Here is a 20,314-nt window from a genome sequence, read left to right on the forward strand (position 1 = left end):
TTCCTCAGCCTCAGTGAGATACTGAACATTCCTCAGCCTCAGCCTCAGTGAAATACTGAACAATGTGCATGGCTTCTTTTCATGTGGACTTTTTTGCACCAGATGGGTGAAGCCGTCCTGCTAAAGCTGTGGGACTTTTAAAGGACAGCTGGGATCATCTTTTACAGAGAAGGAATGATGGAAAGACATAATGCAGTCCTTCCATTGGGTAGTGCCACTCACACATGCTTTCTGCAGAAGTTCACCTCTGTAGCATGACTCCAGCTATGTGTTTCATATATTGGCTGTCTTAGCCTAAGGAATCTATGAATTTTGATCTCTATTTGAACATTTCTGTGTATTTTATTTGAAACTGGACTTTAAGATTTGAAATAATGTAGAAATCTTTGTCAGAAAGCATCATTGTTTAGAAATGGACGGAGGGGGAAGATAGGAGAAGGTTGTCCTGAGGGCAAATAAACCCATGTGTTCAGGGTTGTAAATTGTCTAGTTTTTATAAAAGATATTTAAACTTTTAATATGTATTTATATGTATTAACACTAGAAGGGAATGTATTAGAAAAAGGAAAGTATTTCCTCATATATACACAGGATACAGTTATATCTCTGCCTGGGCTATGTTTCTGCAGCAAGTTTGAAACAATTGGCAAAGTCTCTCCCCATCTCTATCCCAGCCATCTCTCATGCCAGAAATGTCTAGAACACAGGCTTTTAAAGCTGTGTTCTCTTGTGGTATGATCAGTCTGTTGAGTTGTATGTTTATTTTGAGAATATACAGTAGTTCTGTGTTTACATTAGGATCATCAGGGAAGTTTCCCAGGCATATCAGTGAAAATACTTGGTTTTCCTTTGTTGATGATCACATTAAACTGTTGAGAATTAGAACTTTTCTCTAGACAGCCTGCACAGTTACAATTGCTTTCAGCAGTAGGCTTTTTCTTTACTTTACAGCATTTTCTCTCTGCCTTTTTTAAATTCTAGATTCAACTGTGGTTTCTCTTCATGTTCAACCACAAATTGAACCAAAGGATTCCAGTAATGCTTGACCTACTTATGCTGGGTAGGTCTCTTCTTGCTGCATTTACAAAACCCTGGAGACATCTATGTTGGGATTCTTCCTAGGAAAAGATGTACATGAAAAACCTGTGAGATGTTCTGTTGATAATTGTCTGTTCATCATAAAGACATCTGTAGCCAACACTTTCAGAAGTAGGCCTTTAACTTAGATGGGCTAAATCCTGAAACTGAGGATTAGTCCTTCAGCTGATACTGCTGCTGATCTAGAAGACAGTATTGTGTTGTAAAGGCAGCAGGCAGGTGTTTTTGTTTTTACCCTTGAGCTCTACCACTGGTCTCTTGTACAACCATTGAAGACTCACTTTACTATGTTTACTTCTATTTCCCTAAAATTCCTTCCCATTTTCTTTAGGCTGTAATACTTTCAGGGCTGGAATTGTTTCTGGGACTCAACAGCAGTTTGCATACTTAGGTCTTGTCTTCTGTTTGGTCCTCCAGTGACCTACATTAATAACAGAGCAACCTGGACAGGGCTGCTTGCTAACACGTTTTACTCAGCAAGCACCTCCTGCCTTGCAACATGTTTGGCAAAGACTCTGCTGGATATCCTGAAGCTTCTTGCCACCTGTTTCTGTTTCCTCTTCTGAAGCAGTCTGTTGAGGAATCAGTTTAGTGCAGGTGGCTCAGTGTGAGCTGCAGGTTGAGCTCTGGGTGGTGGGAGCCTGAGGCCAGGGTCACTAGGCACTCCATGGAGCTGATGTCCCCAGGCTTTCCTGTGCACAGACTGTGAGGGTGTGAAAAGCCAGGGTTTCCTTTGTTTGGGGGCCCTCCTTGGAGGTACCCAGCTTGAGCTGTCACTTTGGTTGTGCCATGATGAAGTTGTTTTAAGGACTGAGATATCTGAGACTCTGGTCTGGGAAACCTAAGGTTGAGCTAGTAAGGAAAGCTGATCTGACTCACTGTATGAGCGTGGGGTGTCGTGGCTGTTGCTGGGGTTTCAGTCCCAGCTCAGGTGTTGTGAGTGTGACTGCCAGAGTGGCTCCTAGATGGTCAGACAGGGAGGTTTCCTGAACACAGTCTGTTCTCCAGCTCTTTCTCTCTTGCTAGAGGCAATCTGGGGTTTCTTCTTGGCCTCTCTTGAACTCACTGGGCAGAACATTCCTGAATGTTTCAGGATAACCACCTTTAAAAATCTGACTTTGAAACCATTTTCAAATTCCTGCTCAAATGGTATTGCTTCTCATAAGGGGCAAACTCTCAAACCAGATAAATAAGTATGCAGTTTGTAAAAGGGCTCTGTTTCAGCAAATTATTTATGAAAGCATTAATAAAGCCCAGCTAACATCTTCACTTGGGCTTATAAGTTGCTTTCTGACTGCATAATAATGTACATTTTTCTTTTGACAAATCAAACATCTCTGGTTCTTTCCCCTTAGGTTGCATTTTCTTTAATAATGCTTTCAAATGTCAGCTGAGCCAAGTTTCCAGGTAGGTACAATGACACAGTGGTGTACTGTAGTAAATTCCCCAAGTTTGCACTCTGTGTCTTCAGTACATTGGATGCAATGAACCTTGGGGGCCTTTATTTTTATGATAGCAATAAATTCACCTAGTGAGATGAAGACTTATTTTACAACTCTTCCTTTTGATGATAGTAGCCCTGTATAGCGCAAAGCCAGTGAAACTAGACATGCTTAAATAGTACAAAGTTTGAAAAAAGAAAAAAAAAATAATGTGATTGCTGTGGAAAGAAAACAAGCTTTCCACCAAAAGCGTCAGAGGAAAAGGGCTTTAGCCATATGACCACTCTTAGGACTCTGAATCTGGCAAAGGAAAGTACCAAAGGACAGGACTCAAAGCCCTCACAAGCTAAAAGTGTATCTTGTAGAGCTCCAGTGTAGCATTAGGGTCATTTTTGAGCATTCTCTGCCAAGGATTAAGGCCCTGATTAAAGAAAATGACAGTTAAGCAAAAGTATCTCCCAGCCTTCTTAGCAAAATGTGACATGCTGAGATGAGACCTTAGGTCAGGTTTGCTGTCACAACACTTATCTTAGTTATCCATTACGGAATTTCTTTGGGCCAGGGCAGATCAAATCTAAACCACTTTATTGGCTTAGGTCTTTATAGGAATTTCATTTTGTGTTCTCTTTTTAGCCATAGAGTTAGGTTTCAACCAACAAAATTAAAAAGAAAAAACATTCTCTTGTGAGGATTTTTTTTTGTGGTAGAAAAACCCTCATCTAATGAGGGTGGGTATGCTGATTATTAGTTGAACACATTTTTTGACAGCTAGGTTATATGCCACCCCAACAGTGAACATGTGAGAGTGTCACCTTTATCTAAATATGGTACTGTCAGTTTGCCTCTGAAAAAAGTAGAAAGTACGAGAAAAAGCAGATTCACTGCTTCAAAAGCTCAGACAGGGTAAGCCATTTGCAGAAATCTAAGATCCAAAAGTAATTGCGGCTTCAGTCGGAGTTTCTGTAACAGGCAGGATTTCCTCACACATTTCTTCTTCATAAATAATGATTTGAATTATTCTTGCAAATTGTCAAAATTTTACCGAGCAGATTCCATGGAAATATGGCCCCTTTTTGCACCAGGTCTATGGATGTTAAATATCAGAAGAACCCTTCAGATTCCAGAACCTTTTGTGTCACTAAGTGCATCTAAAGGATTTATTGGAAGAGCAGATGGGGTCTGGGAAAGGAGGCAGCTTACATTACTGGATGTCCTACTGTCCTCAGCCTATTTCTCCATGGCTTTGACTCTTGGAAAAGATGCTTAATTCTTTTGTCCTTCACTCTCTGTCTGGAGTCAGGTTTGATTTATGTAATGAATGCATAGTACAATATGAAGAGTTAGCAGTGTTCAAAACTGAAGAATTACTCCTAGAACTTCAAGTTCTGCTCTCTCAGGTCTATGGAGAATGAATGTAATTGTGGATGCAAATAAGGCTTTAACTTGGAACACATCTGTAACTGAGGGTGCCAGGGCACCTACTGTCTTGTATCATTAGCATGTGACAAGAATACTGTTTTTAAAGGATTAATTCCCTAGTTTAAACAATGCAGAAGATAAGTCTTTACCACAACAAATGGCAAATTCGTTGCAGAAAAAGACTGAAGAGCAAGGTCTGTTTAGCTGAACAAAAAATAGACAGAAGAGACTTTATTGCAAGACATCAGTACTTTCAAAAGTCAAAATTACTAAATAATAATGTCCTCATTAATCTAGCAGGGAAAGACATGAAGAAAATGAATAGCTGGATTTTTCATGCAAAGAAATTAAAATTAAGAATCAGTGCCTCATTTCTAAGAGTGAGATTGATTAACCATAGGAACAAATATTATGGGATGTGGAGTCCTTATTTCTTGAATAAAAATAGAGCAACAGAAAACATATTTTTAGAAGATATATTTCAATAAAAAGAAAAAAAAAATCCAGGTCAATACACAGGTGATGGTAAAATTTTAGGGCATGTATTACACAGAAGGTCAGACAAGGGGATCTGAGAGCCATTTTTGGTGTTAAACGTCAGAATGAAAGCAGACCAAGGGAGAGAAATGGTTCTCAGTGTTTTCAAACCCTGAATAAATTGTTGACATTTATCACCCTGCCTGTGATTTCAGCTTTATGCTTGTGCAACACAAAAACATGAAATCCAGAACACTCAAACTGCAGTTGCATTATATGGATGGCAAACAAAGTTTTATCATCTGGCTCTAGGCTGCTGTTGTACCTTGGAAAAAAATATGTCTGCTCTGGCAACCACTGTATCTAATCTACTTTATGAAAAAAGAACAAGGAGGAAGAAAATATATACACGTAAATGCACTCCCTATCTGATAAGAAATATGCTTGTGTCTTACCAAAAAACCAGAACTGTCTGCATATTTATGAGGTAGGTACATTCAAGGCCCTGTAGACATGGAATTTGATTAAAATGCAGTTTGTGTATCACTTGATGGAAATTGAGACTTCCTAGAAATTAAATGTGAAAAACCATTATCTGGAGATCCTGCACATTCATGTGCATTATTGAGTAATGTACAGGTGGACAGGTCATGTAGGGAAAGACTTTGTTTGAAGTTGTCCAAGGGTATGTAAGGGAGAGGAGTGACATAGTGGATTTGGTACTGAGCTTTGAAAGATTAGACTAATGCAAGTTTTATCAAGTTGTATCCTTGCTATGGGATGGTAGAACAGCAGCAGCTTCACTGACTGATTAGTTATACCTGAGCTAGACTTTGGTAAAGTTCAACACAACATTGCAGGGTGAATTCCTTGAAAAAGATCTAATCATATACAGTAGGCAACTTTAAGGAGAGGATACTGATGAGTTTCTAGCAATGAGTCATAAATAGACCTGATGCAAGAAAGCGAAGAATGGAGAGATCAGCAGAAGCGAGGCACTGGTTTGTACCAGGACTGAATTTCTAGAAAATCACATATTTATATGGGAGCTGAACTTTATGTGTAATACCTGGAAATCTGTGGCTAAATAAATGCTTAGAAAACAGGGATAGGCTTATAAATACTGAGAAAAGCTCTAGTCTGACAAGTAAAATATTTAAATACTGGGCTGTTTGTGTGAGATAGTGATGGTTATGTCACCTTTATAAAGCAAATCTTATATAAAAGTTGAGTGCTTTCAGAGACTAAAATAAGGTCAGTTACATATCTTGTACTTTGGTTATTGAGTTTTTGTATTTTCTGGGGGAATGCAGTGAATTTTGTCCATTTGATGACCAGTGAGGGATGCCATCAATTTTAGACACTTGTCACTTCTATAGCTGTATAACTTTTGTGATTCACATCCTTCTCAGTGTTCAGATATTTGTGTGAGTGGTTGAGTTTCAAGAACTTGGGTGAAAATTCCCTTGCTTTATTTTTCTTTCTGGTCCCAGTGACATTTTGCTAAAGTCATTGGTGGTGTCAAGAGCTCTCTAAGAGCTTAGAAGATAAGAAAAGGTTTGACCTTGTATTTTTGTCACTGCTTTTCTCAGGATAATTTCATCCTGTTAGCCTAGTTTTAGTTTCATTTAGCTCTGCTTATTTGCATTGAAGTGTTTCTGGCTCAAAAAAGGAACTGTCTCAAATGCACTGGTACAAATGTATATTTCTTTTCATGGCCTGGTCTAAAGTGCATTTGAAAAAAATATCATAGCAGGTGGCATTATGTCTTTTAAAATTCCAAAGTTAGGTCAGAGGGAGTGTTTTGTCTTTATTCAGTTTTATAAGGCTTTTCCAATAAGGTCCTTTTCATCTCGGAGTAGTACAAGAGGACTGGAGGGAACCTGGCAGAAAGCTGGAAAGCATCCATCCAAAATGTCTTTTAGAAGCAAGTAAAAATACCACAAAGGGAAATGTACCCCACTGTTAGAAATGCTGTGAGCAAAGTGCAACAGAGGGATCACCATCCAAAGCAAGCAAGACACTTCAGAGTGCAGGTGCCAGGTGACTGGTCAGCATGATTGAAAAAGTTGGTTTAATAGAGGCAAGATATACAAAACAAAAAAATTAACAGCTCAACTACTTGGAGATTTACTCAGCATGCAGCACCACAACTGAATGGGATTTAATTCCCTGCATTTACAGAGGAACCACAATTCTGGTCTTAAATTGTTAAGAACACATTAATGTTTTAATACAGGTGAAAATGTACAGCTGCCTGAGATGAAATCCCCAGTGCATAGGGTAAAGTAATTTTAATCTCCTGCAAACAAAACAGAACAAAAGCTAGCAAGATTTTTTTTTTTCTCTCTCCCTCCTCTTTTTTTTCCTACTAAGCAGGGAGTACACAGTGAATAACAATAAGTGTTTAAATCATGCATATTGTTTTCTGTGTTGTCTCAACCATCAATTTTATGGATGCATGTGGCATGAATGTCAAAAAAAGTGCAACTGGATGTTTTTTCCCTGAGATTTTGACTATTCCATGTTAGAAGGCATTGTATTAATATGTACACTGTGACTTGCAGAATGCAACCTTTCAAGCAAGAGGGCAGTCCAATAAACTGCTTTTCAGCCAGAGTTCTGCCTTGAGTACTTATTCATCTGCTGTGTGCTACTGGCTCTGTGCTGGTTCCGCATATGTGTTTGTGCAGCCATTCTGTGAACTGGGCTAGAAAACTGGTTCACTTGCAAAAGGGCAAAACTAGTAACAGTATAATCATTATTTTCACCTAGGTTATCTATCAGCTGGACAAGACTCCTGCTTCCTTGCAACTTGACTACATAAATGTTTTTAGCACCATTATCTGAAGGATAATTCGGGAATGAGAAGAAAAGCAGAGGGTACTGGAGCCAGCCTAAACAGCACTGCTATTTGCATGGCCAACCCAATCTATAAAAGGAAACCTGCTCTTACTACTAATCCTTTGTGAAAATCTGCATCTGTCCACTGGAAAACATTAAAATATCTAGTATGAAAAAAAAAAATTGGAAAACTTTAAACTGAGTGGTGTGGAAGCTTAATGCTAATACTGCTATGCAGTGTTTATAGCAGATGGGAGGCAGATGAGCTGTGATGGAGCATCACTCATGGTAGCAGTGTTGGCCAGCATTTGCAGATTCAAGAGGGAGTGACAGGTCTGCACAGCGATGTCTTCTCATTGCAGTCATTGTTGGTAACCTTTCCAGCTAAAGGCAGCTGCTGTAAGAGAACCAGGAGGTCTTAGCCATCAACCATTTAAGACAATAACAACTCCAATGCTGAATGTGCCACCTGAGTCACCCCTAGTAAAATTGTAGTTCACCCTGTAATAGAGCAAATATAAATGTGTTGGAAATAACATGCAGATGTGACAGCCGTAGGTGATCTGTCAGTTGTGAGTGGTAGAAGTCTTCATGGAACATGGGATCCCTGAGACATTGATTCAATCCTCTTTTCCTTCCATGTGGCTTAATGGGAATACAGAATCATCACTCTGAAAATTTGGTCTTGCATGCAGACTTGCTGCACAGCTTCCCACAGGAGTCAGATCTTTAAAACACAGCTGATATCGCAGGAACTTGAGACACAGATGGTTTGGCAAAGGGTTCTGGTTTTAGGGCATCATTAGTAACTTTGTTCTGAACCTGCCCAGAGACAGAAACAATAAATGTAGGAGAAAATGTTTTTTTCAGAGCATTGTTTCTAACTCTTGCAGGGCTATGAGAAAGCAATCAACACGTTTATAAAATCTCTATGGGGATTACTTTTCCTTCTAAATATTCGCTGATGATTTGGAGTGCTGCTCAATGAAGCTACCATGGGGTCTAAGGCCACTGTCTGAGTTGCTTGTCTCACTGCAGTCCACTGAAGTACAAGCCATTGAGAACTGGTGCAGGGACTAAGGAGTGTTCTTGGCTTTCTGTAGTTCTAGGGAAAGTGCTTTTATGTGCATTTTTTTTTTGCTTTTAAATGCATGAGGCTTTTTGTCTCCTTTGTCTCTCCTCTCCTCTCCTCTCCTCTCCTCTCCTCTCCTCTCCTCTCCTCTCCTCTCCTCTCCTCTCCTCTCCTCTCCTCTCCTCTCCTCTCCTCTCCTCTCCTCTCCTCTCCTCTCCTCTCCTCTCCTCTCCTCTCCTCTCCTCTCCTCTCCTCTCCTCTCCTCTCCTCTCCTCTCCTCTCCTCTCCTCTCCTCTCCTCTCCTCTCCTCTCCTCTCCTCTCCTCTCCTCTCCTCTCCTCTCCTCTCCTCTCCTCTCCTCTCCTCTCCTCTCCTCTCCTCTCCTCTCCTCTCCTCTCCTCTCCTCTCCTCTCCTCTCCTCTCCTCTCCTCTCCTCTCCTCTCCTCTCCTCTCCTCTCCTCTCCTCTCCTCTCCTCTCCTCTCCTCTCCTCTCCCTCTCCCTCTCCCTCTCCCTCTCCCTCTCCCTCTCCCTCTCCCTCTCCCTCTCCCTCTCCCTCTCCCTCTCCCTCTCCCTCTCCCTCTCCCTCTCCCTCTCCCTCTCCCTCTCCCTCTCCTCACCCTGCCCAGCCCCGCCCTCTTCTCTCTCCATAGAGACTTATCCTTGACGTATTTTTTTTTACTTTTCAACTTGAAAATTCACATGCAATTACAGACATACCAGCTGCTTCAGCTTAACAAGAAATGCTGCTGAAGACTGTGGTAAAACCTCAGGCTTTAGTAATATTGCAAACCTTGATTTCTTTTGAAGTGGCCTGTTTGGGGTCAGGCTTTTCAAATAAACCTTGAAGTGGCAGGATAAGATGAGAACTAGGAAAAAGGGTAGCAGTTTGCTCTTGAACATTAGTACATGCAAAATGAATTGAACAGACTTGAACTCTTGAAACCTTGTATCCAAATCCTGCATTGCTGAGAAAATTTTCACAGCTTGAAAATATCCAACTTTTGTGTGGCGCTTTTGCACAGCTGGGAAAGCAGCAGGTTCCATGTCCATGGAGGAGGGGATCAGGTTATATTCTATTGGAACTGTAATATACAGACTATATTAATTTTTTCATTTTATTTGTATGAATAATTAATGCTTTAATTTTCATATAGTCACAAAAGTAAATTAGAACTTCTTATTCCAATATAATAATTTCCAGCAAAATAAGTATTCTGCAGGGATTTACATAGCATTAATTTCCTCCTTGTGTTGTTATAAATATTTAGAAATTTTGTGTGGGTGGATCTCTTATGGTTAAAGATGTCACCCAAACCTCTCAGTGAAATTATTTTCTAGTAATTCTTTGAATCATTTGTTATACCATTAGCTTTGTCTCTCTTAGCCAATTGCAGTAGTAGCTTAACTGTAAAAATAGCAAAACTTCTTTCTTAAAACAGCAATTTTTGTTAGATGGCATTAATAGCAATGCAGCTCGTACTTGGTATTAGTGCTGGCAACTTTCATTTGAACATCTCAGAGCACTTACAGAATGTCAGCTGATTCAGACTATCCATTTCCACTTTCACAGCAAAATATCTTTTCTATTAATGTCAATTCTCACCTTGAGTTTTGAGCAAACTTTTTTTTTTTTGCAATTGAAGCATGGGAATTAAGCAGTTTAGCCTAAGGAAAAGGAGCCCAGAATATAACACAGGAGTTTTGATTTGACACAGGGAACAAAAGGTCTTTATTGCCTCCTCTGATGTAAAATATTGCAGTATAGAGCAGGAGTTTGGATGGTCACAGAAGGTCAGATTGTTATCCCATGAAAGGGGAAACCCTTTAATTTTACAGATTTCTCAAAAACAAAATAAGAAATTGAAACCTTAAACCTAATAGAACACTGCTTTTCCCTTTCTATAGGAGCTACTGTAACATTTCTAGCAGCTCTGAAGTTTGATTTTGTTTTGAGAATTAGTCCCATTAAAAGATGTCATATTCATAGGTCATTCAATGCTAATGCTGTACATTTAACTACTACACAATTTCTTGTGTTTAATCTAGGCTAGTTTTGAATACCACAGAGGAAGCAATCATATAAATAAACCCATATTAATACAATAAGTGGGTGACATTAAAAGCAGTGACCTTCAAAAGATGTTTAAGGATTTGCCAGGATTAGTTGTGTTTGTGCTTGGAGAAGGAATTGCAGATCAGGATTCCTGGCTTCTTTCATGGCTTAGGCACTGGTACATCATCACTGCCTGCCAGCTTGACAGTGTCCATTGGACAGTTTGCACATACACATCTGTGTGTTCTGTGGGGGCTCACTTGCTGGTACTGTTTGTTAAATGACTGCAGATACACAGTCCTTTTAACACAGCAAATATTCATCCTATTTTAGTAAAACCACAAAGAAAGATCACCATTAAAAGCTTAGCAAAATGCTATATAAAAACCCAGTAGTATTAGCTTGCCTAAAACATTTTAAAAGTATCTGCCATATTAATAATTTAGTAATAATTGTAGATCATTTTGGGGAGCTTTAAATATAATCATATATAATTGAAAAGAATGAGTTTGTTCATAATGAAGTAATAGCTGAAATTCTCATTGACTTGTTGGAAAAAAATCGTATCAATTTAAGGTGAAATAGACACAATGGTGATAGTTCCAGGAGGCTTTCCATTTCTTCCAGATCTCACCTGGCCTAATTACTATGGACTAAACACTTGCTCACATTTGAGGTCTCATTTATTCCAAAATAAAAGAAAAAATCATTGAGATACTCTATGATTCCATATTTGTGAGATCAAATATTTTTGTTCAGAATAACAACTGAAATTTCAACACAGTCTTTTTTTTCTTCTTTGGTGCTTTTGTCTTATTCTGAAATGCTTAACATGATGATATCATTTAGACAAAAGGGAGTATTGTATGTATTACAATTCTTGTAAAAATTCATAAACTCCTTAAAGTTTTCTGTAGTTCTAGAATATATGTACAGGTATCTGTGAATATTTAATGGACAAAACATTTTTTAAATCAATATATACAACATAACAGAATTATTATGGGTTTAAATCTCTGATTCTTCAGTGAATAGAACTGCAGCCTGCCATTGTGGTACTACATAGTTTATGACCTAATTTTATGTACTTTAATATTCTTAGATCTTCTAAGTTTGTTTACTGCCCTGAGTAAAACTATATGATCCATAGAAAAGATTAGGGAACAGAAAGCTCAGTAATAGAAGCTTTTTGACATTATGGTAGGGCTGAGATGATTTGAGGGAGCCTATGAACCTCTTCTAAATTCTGGTAGATTTTGTGCAGTCATTCATAAAAATATACCGTGGAGTTTTTATGTAAGGATACAAAATCTTTCTCTGGTGGACTGTCCAGACCATCTTTGCCAGTCAGAGACAAAAAGCTGTGTTAACTCAGTGACTGAAAAACAAGCACACTGGGGAGGCAGATAGAAGATTACCAGCAATGACATAAGGAAACATTTAAGCGTGGAGAGAGAATCATGAAAGTTGGGCAAGAAGTCAGTCCAAGTTACTCACAGAATCATCACAGAATGGCTTGGTTTGGAAGAAACCTTAAAGATCATCTAGTCCCTGGTAGTAACTGGTTTTATTATTATTTTTAATCCCTTCCAATGTCTGAGTGGTACATGCTGCAGCAGTCCATCTCCATACTCTGAAACAGAACTGAATTCAAAGCATCCTTCTTTCTGGAAAAGCCGCCCTTAAACAGTAGAGCCCCTTGGCATTAGCACCTCTCTAGATGATCTAAACTGTTTCCTGTGAGAATGCCTTGGGATCTGGCAATAGGCAGCCTCCTGACTCCATTCAGACTCAAGTGCTAGGGGATTTTAGGTGCACAGGGGATCTGTGAGGGCCAGCTGGGGAGCCAAGTACAAGGAGATCTTCCAGAGTTGAGACAGGGGTCTGAAAAATGCATGAATTAGTCATGTAGTCATAAATTTCCCTATAATAATTCCGCCTAACCAGATCCTAAAATACATGGAAAATATATTTTGAAAATGGTTTTCTAGTGCTATTCAGTGTCAATAAACATGATAAGCAATTGCAGTACCTCAGTATACACTGTCTTTCACATGAAGAACTTTCATATGAAGTGCCTCACAGACACTAATTAATTAAGCCTTACAATACACTTGGGATGGAAACACTTCAGGGGAGTTTATAATATCAGTTCATTTTACATTTAGATTAAACACAGCACAGAAAGGTTAAAAGATTACCCCCCAGTGACACAGCAAGTCAGAGCTAGAGCAAAGAGCACAACCCCAAGACCCTGCTTGGATGTTACTCTGCTGGAACAATGGAAAATATGTATTGTAATCATACAGTTTATAGCAAGATAAATTAGCTGTGTAAATATTTATTTGCACTACAAATTTGGGGTAACAGAATATTGCTGTGATTTAGTGAAGTTCATATTGTACAGCCTGAGAAATGAATGCAGAGAAGTGCATGAAAGAACTCATTTCACATTAGCAGCACAGAAGCATGCTACTAATCCTCTGCCATCCACTTCTGCAAATGTGTTGCAGATGCAGCAGCAGTGGTAATCTTGCTTTAGGAAAAATGACTGCAGCTAGAGGGAACTGGCTCCTCTGAAGTCCAAGGAAGGGTAAAAGTTTTTGATGATCTTACTCTCCATGCTCTTTTCATGTGTCTAGCATTTCATTTTATTTGCCTGAGTCCCCCATGTGAAACTCCCAAAGAAATAGCAATTGTGATTTAGATCTCTTTTTACCCAAACCTAATGCAAGTGTGTCTTGAAATAAAATATATGGACTCTAACAATATTTGAGGACTTAATTCCTTTTGAGTCAGCACTGGGAATTTTCTGGGGAATCCTCAGGAGATTTTCCGAATAAGATGGTTGAGTCACCATCTCTTGAGATGTTCAAGAAATGACTGGAGGTGGGGCTTCATGTTATGGACTAGTTGACAAAGAGGTCCTTGGTCAAAGATTGGACTCCATGATCTTCAAGGTCTTTTCTAACCTAAATGATTGTGATTTTTTTCTGAAAGTAGAGTTCTAATGAAAAGTCTGGAACCTTCCAAGAAGTAGAGGTCTCTACTAGAATAAATTTTAGCTCAGTTTGTTAGAGCATGGTGCTAATAGCACCAGGGTCATGGGTTTGGTCTCCATGTGGGCCATTCACTTAAGAGCTGGACTTGATCATTGTGATTCTTTTCCAGCTCAGAATATATTATGCTTCTGTGAAATTCAAACACATAGTTCAGCTTCTATTTGCAAGCATAGCAGAGCAGGAGACTTCCACATTAAGTGCTGTTAATCCGGTTAAATTTACATACATTCCTATAAGTAATTCCATCATAGGAAGCAATTCCTATTTCCTTGGGACCTACATTCCAAAGTCTAGAGGAAATGGATTTCTCTCTTGTTAAAATAAAATAATTTTAGAAGCCCTCTGAGCGATTTATTCGTCCTTTTGAAAAGATGGTGGGACTGGAGTTTCTTTTTACAGTGCTGTGTTACTGGAATCCACATCATGCCTGGCTTTCCAGTGGAGTTTTCTACAAATGACATCAGCACCCCAAAGCACTGATTTCTTAAGTACTCATCTTGTTTTAATTTGAGCCGATGGGAGGAGGTGAGGATATAAACTCTTAATTAAAAAGGTAAATTTTGAGTTACATCCTGATTTCAGTTGCATGTGTGCTGTAGACAGTTGATACCATACTTCCTCAGGGTATTTGTAGGGTTGTTAATGAAGAATGGAGGTTTGGGGTGAGAAAACAAACCCATCATTTTTCAAAGCTGATTTATTAGGCATTTGTTACTGTGTAACACATTGTAAGCCCATAAATTTGCATTCATTTTTACTGATGTGACCCGATTACAGAATGAATAGAATGTCATTAAAGTGTATATGGTGGCTCTCCTTCCACTGAAGTTCTGATTGTTTTCTGCCTTTTGTACCTTACTGAGGAAGAGTCTTGTTTCAATGAAGTCTGTAGGCTAAGGCATTTTATGTTTAGACTCAGATCTTACCTCTCAGCCTGTCAATGCTTTTTTTTTTCCTCTTTGTAGTCAGCCTAGTTGGATTGCTTTCAAGTACTAAGGGTAATCCCTCCAGCTTTCACAGACATTGTCAGCTGCTTTGATGCATGATCCGTATAACATGCAAGTGGGTCCTCATTTCAGTGTAAGAAGTTCCATAGTATGCACCTTATTCTTTAGTTTTAAGGTGGTGCTGGGGGATGCACTCCCTAACTTTCAGATCCTCCACACTGTTCCCAAATCTATGGGGTATAGTCCTTTGTTTTTAATTTAGAATATGTATCTTTTGGTGGTGGTGGGCATGAAATTGGTAGAAGGATGTTGAATTGAATGCCTTGAAGATGGAAGTTGTTTCCTCACAAATGAGAAACTGCTGAAAGAGTATACCAGCTCCATAAACTAATAGAGAAAATTCTCTTCCGTACAAAGCAGCTACTTATGTCTTACTTTAGAACTGTTTTAAAAATAACTTCTGAACATGTGACCTTTAAACTCGTTTCCTGCTTTACCAGCATAGGCCATCACAGTTAATTTATGTCCCACTTTGGAAAAGAGAAAATAAAACCAAAAAGTGTTTTTCTTTTGTCATTTGATTTGAGTTAGGTTATTTTAAGGGGAGATGAATGCTAAAGCTGGTGAAACCTCACTGAAGTGGTTTATTACCTAGTATTAAACTGTGTTACAGACAGAGTGGTGATGAAGATACACACAGCAAACAGCTCAAGGGGATGACTTTTGTACCTCAGCTGCTCTTTTTCACTGTATCACTTAGTGAGACTGAAGAAACTGCCACTCTGTATGAAAATTGCTCAACTTCTATCATATGACAGCCATCTTTACCTCCAGCTGGCTGTGCACACTTTTTGGAGAGCAGATAGGCAAGGTTGCATCACCAACTGCATTTGCTGATGGAATCAGTTGCTCTGTAGTCTTCTGTCAAATATGCAGGCTAAGTCTCAACAGCTTTAAATAAAGTATGATGAGGACTTCATCAAGAAATAGCTCTCTAGTCTGTGTAGTGAACTGTGAGAGGGAATACTGTGATTTGTATGGCATGTTTTCCCAGGGTAATGTTGGTTTTAAGAGAGGAAAATTTAGAATGATGTAAGCAGACATTCATACATTAATGAAAGATTTATTAGAAATATCTGAGGTAAATGGATAAAGGCAGAATATGTACTTAAAATATGAAGTATTACTTTTTTTTTTTAATCTGAAGTTGCATTAAGGTGTGACTTATAACAAGCTTTTCATTCTGCATTGCTGCATACTAGAAACACCATCACGTCTTTATTTATTAAGAGACATACCTGTGCCTCAATCTTGTGAGTAGCTTCAGTTTTAATTCCTTTGGTGTCAACGAGGGCAGCCCAAAAGAGGGGAGTCCTTGGTTTACAATCAGAGAAGACTCATTACAGAAAGTAGCAGGACAGATTGTTTCTGTGTGCTCAGTATCTCTTGTTCATAACTAAACCTTAGCAGGCAGCTGTATTTAGGAAGTCCTGCATTCACTCTTGCTCATTAGTTGTTGTCTTTACTAAAAGAGTCGACAAGGGAGCCAATTAGTGCTGGCTGCAGCTGTGGTCTCTCTTCTTATGGATTCACCTGTTCAGGACTCAGGAAGGCCAAGACCCACCTGCTCATTTCACACACAGAATTGGCTGCTAGCAGATGATGTTAATGGTGATTGGCCTCTATTGTCCTGCTATGTATTTATAGCGAGTGTGAAAGGCGTAATCGTTATTTCCATCTCTACACAGCTTTCAGAATTTATTGCTGCTGCAAAAGTGCCCCTTAGGGCTATGAACTTTTATTTATTAACCCTAAAAGAAAGAGAGTGAGCAAAGCGTATATTACCACCATCCAAGTTATCAGAAACCCTAAACCCTGCTTTGAAAGGCTGAAAGTGACAATGCTTTGATTTGAGGTCTTGCCTTATACATTTATTTCTGAGATTATTGAAAAGAGAACTGATTAGTGGTCACAGTTCTGGCATTTCTGTGCTGGTGGACACCTGTCCAAAGAAATTGAGCCATGAACAAAGAGGTACTTTTGCAAGGGCCACTGAATTGACTGATAATTTTACTGTATTTCAATTATTTTTTAAAAATAATTTTTTAAAAAATGTATTTATTTGTGACAACTAAATGTGAGAGGCAGACATTCCTTCTGTAGTTCTATGTATATTTACATGCCTTTATATTTCAGACTTCATTGTTAGATAGAATTAATGCCTTCCCAGAGAGCTTACTGCACTTTTATGATCTTACTCTTGTGGCAAAAGCAGCATCCCAATTTTTTGTGCCTGTGACCCTTCTTGTACGTACAAACTTCTCAAGACATTAAAAGTTAGTTGCTAATTATTTCTGCTTTTGGATAGTGTTAAATTTACTGAGGATGACAAAATACCTAGAAAAGTTTGAGTGAGAGCACATTTTTGTCTCACTTTTTTCTCTCTCACAATTTCACACGCCTAAAAAAGAGAATGCAGTTCTAGATTGTAGAGAAAGATGTATTAATGATGGTTGAACTGCAATTCTTGCAAATAAACCTGAAGTTAATTACATCAACTGATCAGAGTTGGATAAGGCTTCATTGAAACTTCCTTTCCTCATTTATAGGTCATTTAGTATCTGATACACCTTAGAAATTATTCTCAGTATTAAATCTCACAACCAACAATTAAAATATACAAAAATATAGAATTCTCTTGGATGGAAGATAAGAAAAAATGACAAAAGCTCAGCAGCAAAGCAAAACATGTTTTACTTAGGGGTTGAAGATTTTGAGAATATAAGAAAAGCCAAGAAAGCAGTCTAGAGGTTTTATGTAGACTGTAGTTCATTAGGATGCTTTAAACAGCATCATTCTTCGCACAAAGTAGTAAGTGATCGAGAGTACATAATCTTTCAAGTGTTTTAAGGTCCCAGTTTCACAAGCCTTGATCAGGAATGCTTCCAAAAATTCAGTACCTCTTCAATCCAGTAGCTATACAAGGAAATATAAAGGACATCTCAGATCTCTGTTTACATTGAAAATTTGACATTTCCAAAATACCAGAAAAAATGCCCACACAATGTAACCAGGTGGCCAGAAGAGGTGATCATCCCACTGCTTGCAACACTGCTGCAGCCTCACCTCAAGGACTCTGTGCAGTTCTGCACTCCACAATTTACAAAGGATATGGAGATCCTAGAACATGTTCAGAGAAGGGCAACAAAGCTGGTGACAGGGCTGGAAGGAATACCCTGTGAGTTGCAGGTGGGTACACTAGGCTGGTCTACTTTGGAGGAAAGTAGGCTGAGGGACAGCTTCACTGTGCTCTGGGGTGGGGGGCTGAGCTCTTCTCCCTGGTATTCTTCAGCAGCATGTGTGGGAATGGTTCAAAGCTGTGAAAGGATAGGTTCAGTCAACACTCTGGGAAACATTTATTTAATAGGAGAGTAAAGACTCTTGTGGGGCCCTTACAATTGAACTGTTGTTTTCTAATTTCCTGTGAGAAAGCAGTGTCAAAGCTTATGACTGAGCTTTCCTCTGCCTGGAACATAGAAGAGATATTGCCTGTTAGCAATGGCCTCATATGCCCCACCATCAATTGCAATCAGCCAAAGCAGGATGTTACAGGTTAACCCCAAGCCCACTCTATCCTTTGCTCCTCTCTTATATAGGTGTTATAATTTTTTCATGGCATACTAAGCTAAATAAGGCGTAAGAATTTTCCTGCCATAGAATGTAAAAGGAGAGAAAAGCAGAAAGCAGAAGAGAAGAAAAAGCCCCTAAGCAAAAGCTCACTTATTAGAGTACTTCTTTTTTTCATTAAATCTTGGCATCTACTTTAAGAATTAAAATATTACTCATTTTCAAATTTTACAACCGACTAGCCTGTGAATTTAGAAGTGCTTGGGGAAGGGTGAATAGTTCATTATCTTGTTCCCTCAATGACACTTTCAAATGCTTTCCTTATGGTGACCTCTATTTTAAATTTATGGGAATCACTTAAGTGTCAAACAAGCTAAGTGGTGCATTTCATTAATGAAAAATTAATGGTGAAGACCTTGGGCTAGTTTTTGGTACTTATTTACAATACATATAATTCATTAGAAGAACATCAGTCAAGCAAGGATCCTGCATGGCTGCAGTGGTGTTGTAAATGCGACTTTATTCTCTTTTTTTCCAGTAATGAAAGTATGAGGCAGGAAAAAATGCACATAAAAGAGATTTAATGAGTCTTTGGAAAAGTGTTAAAATAGGGTACACAAGTCATAAATTCCAATTACTAACTCTACTCTAACCATTCTTTTTAGTGTAGGAATGAGATAGCAGTCCATAAAAGGATGAAAGTCTTTGTGACAAAGGCCAACTGACTTGCAGAAATTTGGGACTATGATCCACCGGTTAGAATGAGTACTGGGGAGAAAGTCTTAATGCTCCCCTGTTGTCTCTGCTGGTGTGGTGACACATGACCTTAAGCTAGTTCCTTCTTGTCAAAAACTCACTTTCTTCAGAACCTTCTTAGGGACAGCTTGGAGAGAATCTTGCTCTACTCTTTTATATAATGAGACGCAAAATGAAAGTCACATTTTCATATAGTGCAAAAGGCATGTTTTATTTCAAATGTAAAGTTGTGCAAAATTGTACAGCTCAAATATATTCTTCAACTTAAATCATCCTATAGCTGCCCATAGGCTTTGGATGAAGAAATGACATGAGTATTTCCTTTAAAACTTTTTTCATCATATGATAGGTGAGGTCTCTTTCAAAGGCATTTCCTTTCAAGCATGCTGATGTGAAAACACCATCCTGAATTAAATGTAGATAGTGATAATACAAAAAACTTTGATTCTATTTATATGACACAATTCTTGCCAGTATTTTAGGTGCATTTATCAGACAAGTGATCAATATAGCACTAGGCAGTGACTCCCAAATTCTCAGTGGTATGGAATAAAACAATTCAGGCATATGGATTCATAAAAATTAAGTATCTTTGGGCATGGAAGAATATGATAATAAAAAAACTTTTAAATAATGTTTTTGTATTCAAATCTACATATCACTCTGCTGGACACACAACTTCTGTTTTTGAGTGTAGAAAGTCCTATTGTAGTTCAGACTTGCTGCAAAATAGAAGACCAAAAAACGTAAGAAGCCATGCCTTACTTTTTCTGCCTATAAAATGACAATAATGATATCTGTGAAATTGTTGTACCACCTTATCATTTATTCATGGCACTCTTTGCACCCAATCATTGAACTGTCATCCCCGTTCTCATTGCAGAGTTATAAATGTCTTTTTAGGAAAATGCTCTCAAATGCTCTGAGCACCTGACTGCCTTCAAAGTGATCCTCCAGGTCTGCTGGGGCTCACCCAATGCCAGTTTTCCTAGCAGAGTATTCAGATCAGTCTGCATGAAGGAGTAAATGAGGAACGACAGTTATGAATTTTCTGGCTATCAGCAGTGGATTAATAATGTAAAGTACTCTGCATGACAAGTTATTTGTTTTTGCTGAGATTAAATTGAATCGCTTGGAAAACTATGTGGGTTTATTACTATAATAATTTTCATACAGTGATAACAAATATAAGCACCATAATATCACCCAGATCAGTCCTTAATGGACACAAGTACCATTTAACGTTCTTAAATAAGTTTTGGATTATGAGCCCTGAGGATTATTTTGTTTAATAATACTAATAAAAGAAAAAAATATTCAGATGCAGATTATATTCATTGCAGGGGGAGGGGAACAGACTGCAATTGTACAGAACATTGAGGAAGAACTGAGACAATATTTGCAAGGTTTTCCCAACAAAAATCAGTTGACTTCAGAAGTTTTGAAAGAATATTTTTTTGCCTCTTGCACAAGGCTTAAAAATTTTGTTAAAAATTAACCAATATTTAGAAATGGAC

This window comes from Haemorhous mexicanus, chromosome 6, assembly GCF_027477595.1.
Source record: "Haemorhous mexicanus isolate bHaeMex1 chromosome 6, bHaeMex1.pri, whole genome shotgun sequence".
NCBI lineage: Eukaryota > Metazoa > Chordata > Aves > Passeriformes > Fringillidae > Haemorhous > Haemorhous mexicanus.